This window comes from Drosophila sechellia, chromosome X, assembly GCF_004382195.2.
Source record: "Drosophila sechellia strain sech25 chromosome X, ASM438219v1, whole genome shotgun sequence".
Lineage (NCBI taxonomy): Eukaryota > Metazoa > Arthropoda > Insecta > Diptera > Drosophilidae > Drosophila > Drosophila sechellia.
This window is the reverse complement of record NC_045954.1, coordinates 21,358,131-21,367,998: the sequence shown is the minus strand read 5'-3', so window position 1 is coordinate 21,367,998 and position 9,868 is coordinate 21,358,131. Positions and strand designations below refer to the sequence as shown.

Genomic DNA, 9,868 nt, shown 5'->3' with positions numbered 1-9,868 from the left:
ACAGGCTACTGCGATGAAGTGTGAGCTGTGAGACGCGTTGAAAATAAAATAAACAAGCGAGAATGCTATAGTCGAGTTGCTCGACTATCAGATACCCGTTACTCAGCTAGTGTGAATGCGAACGCGAATTTTCATCATATTTCTGGGATATCGATAGATATTGGGGAATAAAATCAGGCGACTTTAGGGCGTTAGAGTGGGCGTGGCAAAATAATTTTGGCAAATCGATAGAAATTTACACGACCAAACACATTATGAAACAATATCCACAAATTTTTCAAAAATGTGGGCGCGGCACTTTTGTGCGGTTTGTGGGCGTTAGAGTGGGTCAACAAACTTGAGCTGCGCCTTTGCCTCTAAAATCTTTTATAGTTCGACTCGCCAATTGATCCTGATCAAGAATATACAAGTATATACTTTATATAGTCGGAAACGCTTTCTTCTGCCTGTTACATACTTCTTAACGAATCTAGTATACCCTTTGACTCTACGAGTAACGGGTTATTAAAGTTATTCACTGTTATTAAAGTTATTAAATGAATACCTATCCTTCTTATCATTTTGTCTACTTTCCAACACCTTCGATCATTTAAACCTTCTATTTCAATGGAGTTCTTTTTGCTGTCAATTTTCATATCCGCTCTTTTTCGCCTCTTTCGTTGGTCATCTTTGATGCATGTGACCTCCTTTCTGTATCATATACATACATATATAGTATAGGGCGATAGATCTATCGTGTCAGTCGCATGTTGATTTTTGGCAACATGCAGGCGTATTTATTTATCCTTTGGCATAACATTTTTATTGCATTCTAAAGCAAACAAACGACAATAAAAGCTTTTACGTATATTTCTCCGGAAGAAAGGCGAGGGAGTGGGCATTAAAATGACACCAGAGTGCTTTCAAAGGAAAAATGAAAATGAGAAAAAATAGTTATAAAAGTCCTGCCGAATGCGGGGGAGGCGCAAGAGGCGCTGACAGGATATTATCTTTAAAATTCAAAGTCAGTTCACTTGCACTTGCATTTCAGTTTATTATAATATATTGTTTTGACAGTGACTTTAACCAAAAAACTTTTAGGTTGGTTCAAAAACATGACTATTAGTTTTCAAAAAATTAAATTTTAGCTGTTTGAAATAAATTTCTAAAAATGTTGAAACTGCGTTGGAAGTGTTCAAATCAATTAATTATTTCAGCATTTTTAGGAATATATTTAATACAGCTAAAATTTAATTTTATATGTATATATAATATATAATATATATATATTTGTAGTAGTAGTGGCTATAACTTTTCTTCACACATATGATTCAGTGTTATTTGGAAAACCCTTTTCCGAAATGTTCTAGTTACTAGAGCATATCCAGTTTGCGGGTTTCTCTGAACTCGTTTAATTTGTATTTGCGCCCTTAGCGCTTTTGGACTTGTTTCCATTTCATTCGTGTCTTCGGCTCTGGGCCTCACATTCAATTGCATTTATTGACCAAAGAAATATTTTATTACTTTACGCTTGGCAAATATTAGTTGCCCGTCGTCAATGGAGTGAATCCCCTCCAATTTTTTGGGAGAGGGACTTACATGAAATTTGTTGTCATTGACGCAGGCAGCAAAATGAAACGACGATGCTGTCCCTGTCCTGTCTTGGCTAATATATCCGGCCTGGCTTCATCCCCCCGTTGTCGTCAGCAAACCCTCTCACTTTGATTTCTTGGCAACGCTTTTTTACACACTCTCACACTCAGCAAAAATATAGGCACATTTCAGATGTAAATAAGGTTATATATCACAAACGGAATTAGGCCCATGGGAAATGATCTTCCGTAACCAAAAAAAAAAATGTATTTAAAATTAAAGGTATATATTTGTATAATACAATGTTGAACAAGAGAGAATGCTATAGGCGAGTTCCCCGACTATCAGATACCCGTTACTCAGCTAGTTTGAATGTGAACGCGAAATTTCATAAATATTGATGAATAAATTGACAAAAAAATGTAAAAATTGTTCCAAATTGTGAGCGTGACCGGTTCGGCGGCTTGAGAGCCTTAAGGTGGGCGTGGCAAAAAGTTTTTTTGCAAATCGATAGAAATATATCAAAACAGTTTTGCGTGGTTTGTGGGCGTTAAACAAATGTAATAAACAAATATCATTCCTTTAAATTCGTAACTCATTAGCATTAAGGTTATGTTTTTTTAATATTTCTACTTATTCGCCTATTTAATATAGCAATGGTCAAACCAGAAAATCAAAGAAATTCATGTTTTAAAATTATGAATGATTCTTATTAAGTTCATGTAACAGGCAACATATGTACATGCATACATATGTGTTTATAATTGAAAGTGGCTCTCAATCCTATAATGTTCAGGGTTGCTTCAAGATTTTATGTTCGGTGTACATTTTTTGTGATTTTTTAGGACTCGACGAGCTTTGGCAAATATTTTGGTCATAGCCGAGATTTGCGTGCCTTGCCAATGGGTTTTGTTTGTTCTGCTGTGTCCAGCCATCCGCCCTCCCCGCGCTCCCTTCGTCTTCCCTCTCGCTCGCACTGGAGGGTCTCTCCTCTCGCTCACACGCCAGCCGAATGTGGGTAATTCGGTCATGAATATGCGAACAATTTCAGCCATTGTCCGAGGAGCATTTTTTGGGTGCGCATATTTGTCGCAAATGGACTACATTACAACATTACAGTTATCTTTGGATATGTGCTAGTGTGTGTGCATGGCACATAATATCTCATAGAGGACATTAAGGGTCCAAAAGTCTAAATAAGGAAAGCCAGAAAAAATCCCATAAAATATGCGTCATTTGGGGTGGATTTTGAAAGGAAAAGATAGGAAATTCCTAAAAATGTAAAGAATTAATTTGTACCATATAAGTTATGCTAACTTTTGAAAAACCCATTTATACAGAAATATTATTTAATAAACAAGTACTTGATTAATTGTTGTAATTAAAATGGTTATCATTTGTATTAATTATTTCTGTTCAAAACGCACCAGTGTTCAGTTTCGCCTTAAATAATTTCCTATAAACTGCACCCCATGACTTTAAATTTTAGGAACAATTGAAGTCCACCCTGGGGCACTTTTACGAATATTTTGTGTGCATAAACAAACAAACAAAGGCCGCATAACATTAAAATGTAACACAAAAAGCCACAACAACAGCAATAACCACGGCTCATGTTATGTGTTGTGTGATTAAAATTAAAATAAGCGGCGACATGTTGAACTTGAAAAATTCGTTCTGCCTTGCTTATAACAACAACACAACTGAAAATATACATACATATGCAAGTTAACACAATCACCAAACAGACGAAATATAGTCGTAAGCCTCAAGTGCTTTTCCCATTTATAGATCGAGCTTTACCTATAAGAAACTGTAACTTGTTAAGCTATAGAGATAAGAACTCTTGATATACAGAGGTGGTCAAAAGTATTTTCACTTTTCACATTTCACTCAAATGCACTTTGTGAAAATAATTTTGACCACCTCTGTACTTAAGTCAGACGATTTTGGAAGATTAGAAGCGTCGGTCATCGCCACGTACTTACTATTCGTCTCATTAAGTGCAGACCGCGCAAGCCCTATTATAATTAATAAACCTACACTAATAAATATATCGAAAATCTATTAAAATGATAATTTGCACATACATAAATGTTACAATAGGATGAGAAGCGAAATCTGACCGAATCTTAAAGTTCCCTACCAAAAATGTATTGTTTAGGCAAAGACACTAGAATAATTATTCTATTATTCTAGTGTCTTTGGTTTAGGGATGTAAACAAATGTGCTGAATAGCCACCTAGCGGACAGTTTCGTAATTTGGTAACTTGAATTTGGATCGGTATTTAGAATTTATTGTACACAATGTACAATAATTACATACAAATGTATATTTAACGTGGCAACAAACCAAAATAAAGTAAAAAGATTAAGAAAATAAGAGAAACCATATTTATTAATCCCACATATAGGGTATCAAAAAGATACCGTCAGCAGAGAGTGCAAGGGAGTGGGAGACATCATGAGCGGGAGGGAACCCTAATAGCCTTACTAATGACCGAATAACTCATTTGGATTAGAAAAATCTCTGTCCCATAAACGATTCCCAATTAAAATCATAGCTCTGCCAACTTTCTTTTAACTGGCGTTTCTGCTGTTTCTTCTTCTTTGCCAGCCGTCTTCTTCTTTTTACTCCGGCGTGAGTAAGTGCCGTTAGTGGTAAATATGCAGGGTATGCAGGGGCTGATGTGATTCTCATCTTTGATACCAATTAATTTATTTGTTTGGCTTTCATAATGAATCTATTGGAAATGTAATAATTGGATAAGTTATAATCCGATACAACCGCAATATAGTATGTGTATATTGATTCTGCTACATCAGTTGTGTAAGTATGTTCATTTTTTGAAGGAAGTGTAAATTATACAAATGTAATTTTCAAATCCGATTTTTTTATGTGTTTTCAACCAGCACACTGCATGTTTTGCTCAATGCCAACATACTTATTAAATGTGTATTTTTGAAGTTTTATGTTCTTGTCATACATAGTTATTCCTTCTGAAATAACCATTACAATTGTTAGGCTGATCGCTATAACTCTCAATTCGTTCCATCAGCGCTATCTGAAGTTGCACGGTATTCGAAGCGTTGCACTTGCCACCAACAAAACAAAAACGCACACACTCGCGCACGTGCGAGCGCGACAAAAAATCAAAACAACAAAATCCACGCTGGTAACAGCTGCTTTGGCTTGGCATTGAAATCGTTGGGTTGCAACGGTGAGGGCGGGGTATAGTAGGAAGGCTGAACGGGAGCAAGGGAAAGAGCGAGATGATGCGATGCGGGCACGAAGGCCAATTTGCCGAAGATGCCCGAGTCCCCATGAACCGTTGAACGTGGAACCGAACCGGTTTTTGGTGCTACACTGGCGCTGCGTTGGCGCTCAGTGCAAAACGAAGCACTGAAGGTGTCAGTTGGACTCCCGACGGTTTAATTTTTAGCTCCCACAACGAACGCAGTTCTCAGCGATTTTGACGCAAATTATAAACGTACGTAAGCCGGTGATTTCACGAAACGCGTTTCGAATCAAAAGAAAACCCAAAAAAAAAACTAACGAACAAAATAACTGAAAATAAACCCAAAACACAATTAAAGTGCTAATGATTTGGGATTTTTTCTCACAACTTAAATATTTTTTTAATTGTGTTGTTCTTTTTTTTCGTTTGTGTGCCATTAAATCATCTTTTCTACGAAAAAGTGCTAAAAACAAAGTGAATCCAATCTGTGCCGCCAACGTTGCTGCTGTTGTTGTTGTGCTCAATTAAAACCTATTTGCATATAGAGTTTTTTCGAGTGTGCGAGATCGTGATCGTCATCTCCGCTTTGGCTTTTCTTATTCGTTTCTCTCTCTTGCTAATTAGCAATTCGAATGTTGTTTTTTCAGCTGATTTTATTGATTGATTCCAATTTGAAAAAAAAAAATGCTAAGCGCTTAAGAATTCCGGAAAAGCTTTCAACTTACAGGTTTATTGTTTAAATTGCCGAATCGTGCCATTGAACTTGTTAGGGCAAAAGTTTTAAAATTTTCTTTTTGAAAAATCCAAAAAAGTTAGTTAACGCGGTTTAAAAGACTACTGTAAAAATCATTTGAATTATATGTCACTTTATATTAAACTTAAACGCTGTAATGCAAGAGCCATGCTTTAAATGGGGACATACCAATTGCGATGATCAGTGTTGAGTGTTCCACTTTGTCGAGCAATTTCCTCCGAGGTTCTCCGTGTTTCTTTTGTAGGCCGGTTCGTGTAACGTCATCTAATATACATGGCTAATAATCCCTTTTCTTACGCCTCCGAAAGGGTGGGAGGGGGAGGGGGCATGCCGCCCGAAACCACCCACATATCGCGTCTTGTTCGGCGAACTATAAACATTAAATAACAATAATAAACAGCAACAAGAGCCGGGCAGAAAGTTGAAGCAGTTTGTCTAAGTGGCTTGGGGCTTTGTCAAAGCATATAAAATATAATACAATAGAAAGTATATGGAAGCCGCAACAACAAAGTAACAAAAACAACAGCAACAACAATGGCAACGAGTACATCGCAGTTGTTGGCTCCAAAACACGCAACAGTCCGTCAGAATAAAGTTAGCCATGCCCACCGTCGTCGTTTTAGACCCCTTTGCATCCCCCGGAATATACATATAGTAGTATGTAGACCCCGCTCCTTCTCCTGCATATATGTATGTATGTATATATCCCCCCCCCACCAAGTAACATCGCGTGTTCCGTGGGCCCAGCATGAAGGACCCTCGCCGGGGATCGGGGAACAGCAAAGGGGCTTCAAACAGCGAGGGCTCCAAAGGCTCCCAGTCTCCACTTTACACGGCGGCAAATTCATTCGATTTCGAGATGTTGCACCGTATAAAATAATAAAGCATTAATATACGCAATATAATAAATATAATAAAGCATTAATATACTGCGAACACTTTAATCAGAAAAAAGTGCAAATCTTAAATATACTCAGGATCAGGAGCATTAATCACACTCAGTGAAACAAATAATATAATTTTTGAACTGGAGCCAACTTAAAAAATCCAAGTGCAAAATCATTGCTTAGAACTCGCTGATATTGTTTGCCTTCAAAGGGCCGAGTTGCCTCGTTTCGCTCAGTGTACACTCAAGTGCTCTTACTTATAAGCCTATACCACACATAGAGTACAATTTTTTCTATAACAAAATTTTCTATATTTTTTTCAACATATTTTGTTTGTGTTTTATTCTTTATGTTACTATTTTCGCCACTGCCACCGCTGTGCAACGCGCCTCTTCCCGTTCCCGTTCTGGATCCCCAACTCGGGCCCGTGCTCCAACCCGCAACCGGAGAGTAGGTCAGGTCAGTATGTGTTACCATTTGGTCATAGGGGGTTCTGACTGCCCCCCGCGTCTGCGGCAGGCTTATTAATTTACTGCGACTTTTGTTTCGCTGCACTTCAGCTGGGAAAGTCGGCAAAGTCTTGTGTTTTCCGACAAATCAATCAGGAAAACTTTAGGAAAACTGACTGAAATGCGGCAGGGAAAACATTTTAGAAATAACGTGTTTGCAAGAGCTTTTATTGGACATATTAAGCAATCAATTGGTTTGCAGTGCTATGTTTTTTTTTTAGGAATTTTTTCAACGAAAACAGAGTAAAGCATCGTGAAAAAGTATCTATATTAAATTTATTTAAAATTAATTCAACTCTTTTCTAAAATAATTTTTATTTAATTCACGAGTGGGCTCAAAATTCAAGAGCGGAGTGGTTATTGTTTTTCCATTTAACTGCAGGGAGAAGACTCGAATGTGTGTATAAATTTCAGTTCAAGCTAAAGGCTATATTGGATGAAAAACATAGTTAAACTTGATAAAACTGGTGCCCAATTTCATATGAAAGTTATTTTTCCTATTTGCCAAAACAATTTAGGTTTACTGCCACCAAACAAGTTAGGTTTACTGCAAACACCTCTTTAAACCATCGAATAAGTAGTAAATCTACAGCTCATGCAAACAATTTAGCAATTAAGCCATCTATCAAAGTCAAGTCTATAATCACAAACATCTGAAGACGGAGGCCGGATTCAATTAGTCTTCTACTATCGATCAAAATCAATTAAATGCTGCCTCTATATCGAAGTTGAAAAATGGCAAAAAATTATATCGCTATTATGCAAAACCAGTCGCAAAGTTTGCCTAGACGGGCAAAACTTTCGCAACAAATAATTTGCATGAGGCTAAGTTATATTCGATTATCCCCCGACCCACACGCAAATTATTTGCAACTTTTTTTTGGCTGGGGGGAATTTAATTTGTGTAGAATCTCCGAAACTTTTTGCTGACGCAAACAATTAGCTGCGATTGCAAGTTATGCTCGGAAAACACAAAGTAGATAATTGTGTCTACAGGTATTCGGAGGGTTTTCTTTCGAGCTTTAAACGTATTTTAATAATGCAAGCCCGAGAGAACTGCTGCAAAATGTTGCCCGAAGTCCCTGGCAAGCCGCAAAAATAGCCAAGGAAATCGGGGAAAATTGGGAAAAACGGGGAGGAGGGAGGGCAAGACAAATCGGCTAAGCGCAACGACAACAAAATGTAAAACAAAACAATACTGGAATCGAGAGAAAGGCGAAAAACAAAAGCGCATAGCGCACTTTTGGTTGCTGCGACTGTCCAGCCAAATGCACAGAGACAAAGGCTAAAAGGGGTTGGAAAAGCGGTGAAAGAGGGTCGAAGAGGGGGGTGAACGGATCGAAGGGGGTGCCATGGGGTATGGGGTATGGGGTATGGGCCATCTGAGGTGGAAATGTTGCAGGCCATGTTGCACGTCCTGGCCGAAAACTAACACCAAACTGTCGAGAGTCGACCGTTAGGTATCCAATTTATTGTGTCATTCTGCCAGCAAATAATTCGAAAATGTTGCCATGATATTTTCCAAATAATTGTTCAAATGCCAGAAAGCTATTTATAGAGGTCCCTGAATCATTGTACCAAAACAGAGGGGAGAACAGCTCAAATGCGATGTCCAATTTAAAATGGAATCATTAATTTCAGTTAAAGCGCGACAAGCATTTAAGTTTGACTTCGGAGTCATAGACAGGATGTGCATTTTCAAATCAATTATACAGTTTGAATCAAGTGTGTTCCAACACTGGCGGCTTTGGTACACTTTGGTACCCGCGGATGTACTCGAATCATCCATTACTGGCCATTTTCCGCAGATCCTTTGCCACTCGGCGGCGACCTGCTTTTGTTGCGCACTGTGGCAGTGGCATTCGGCACTCGCTGCGCTTCGGTTTGGTAGGTTTGGTAACAATGCGCTGCCACACTTTCAAGGTCCCAGAACTGCGGCAGGAGTAAATCATAGGCAGCGTAGAGAAGGGCAGAGAAGCGCAAAGCAAAGCAAAGGGCTAAGGACACATCTTGTGGTCGGCTGAACTCGCCTCCAGGCTCCAGGATAAAGGATAAAGCAGGGATCTCCTCCGAAGCAAACGACACGAAAAGAAGCGAAACTAAATCAAAGCAAAATTCTGGCAAATTAAATAATCAAAAACAATTTTTGGAGAGCTTCTTCGTCGGCGCCGAGGGCAAATTGGATTACGTGTAGATTGGTTAAGATGCCGCAAACACAAAGACAAAGTCAAATACTTGTGTATTTATAGAGATATATGTACACATGTTTATATAAATATATATGTGTAAGCACACGTTTTCAGATAGACAACTGACCCCAAAGGTTATCGCTATCAGCAAAGTCTCCGCGTTTTCAGGTCGTTTCGATGATTATTAGAATAATATTATCTCGAATATTTTTTGGTCGGATTTTTCTTCACGTATTTCCCCACGATAGAGGAACTTTGATTTAGCGTTCGGTGTATATTTTAAAAATCTCTCAATTCTATAGAATTAAGGTGTCCTCCCATAAATACGCCTCAGAAATATGAATGGAAAAGCGTTTTCATGACTTATAATTATTGTATTCGAGCAAAGCTCTCCCCATGTATTATGGCGCAACTATTAATAATCGGATTATTTCCCTAAACAACGTAGTAAAATGCAAGGGGCATTGCTGCATATACATATATTTAGAGAAAGATTAAATGACAAAGGCAACTTTAAATTTCAAATTTCATTTGACCCAAATAAATTCCTACTATTCTGTGATGCTGTTCGAAATTGTAATGCGTTTTCCCAGCCGCATTAGAACTCAATCAAAACTTCTATAAATCAAATTGTATTAACTATAATTTGATGGCCACTTTGGTGACTTTATTTATTTGCTCCTATGCATATAAATTGATTGGACATTAAACAGCCGAG

General features: G+C 38.0%; 1 protein-coding gene across 4 annotated transcripts in view; it reads left to right on the top strand.

Moving 5' to 3' along the window:
• The first annotated feature begins 4,948 nt into the window (after positions 1-4,948).
• LOC6615206 (loricrin) overlaps positions 4,949-9,868 on the top strand; it is a 73,700-nt gene continuing 68,780 nt past the window's right edge. The window contains exon 1 of one of the 4 annotated variants that reach the window (XM_032726006.1): positions 4,949-5,065. The gene's annotated coding sequence lies outside the window, so the exon portion shown is untranslated. The remainder of the gene's footprint in view (positions 5,066-9,868) is intronic. The other 3 variants (XM_032726005.1, XM_032726007.1, XM_032726004.1) reach the window with 3 other exon arrangements.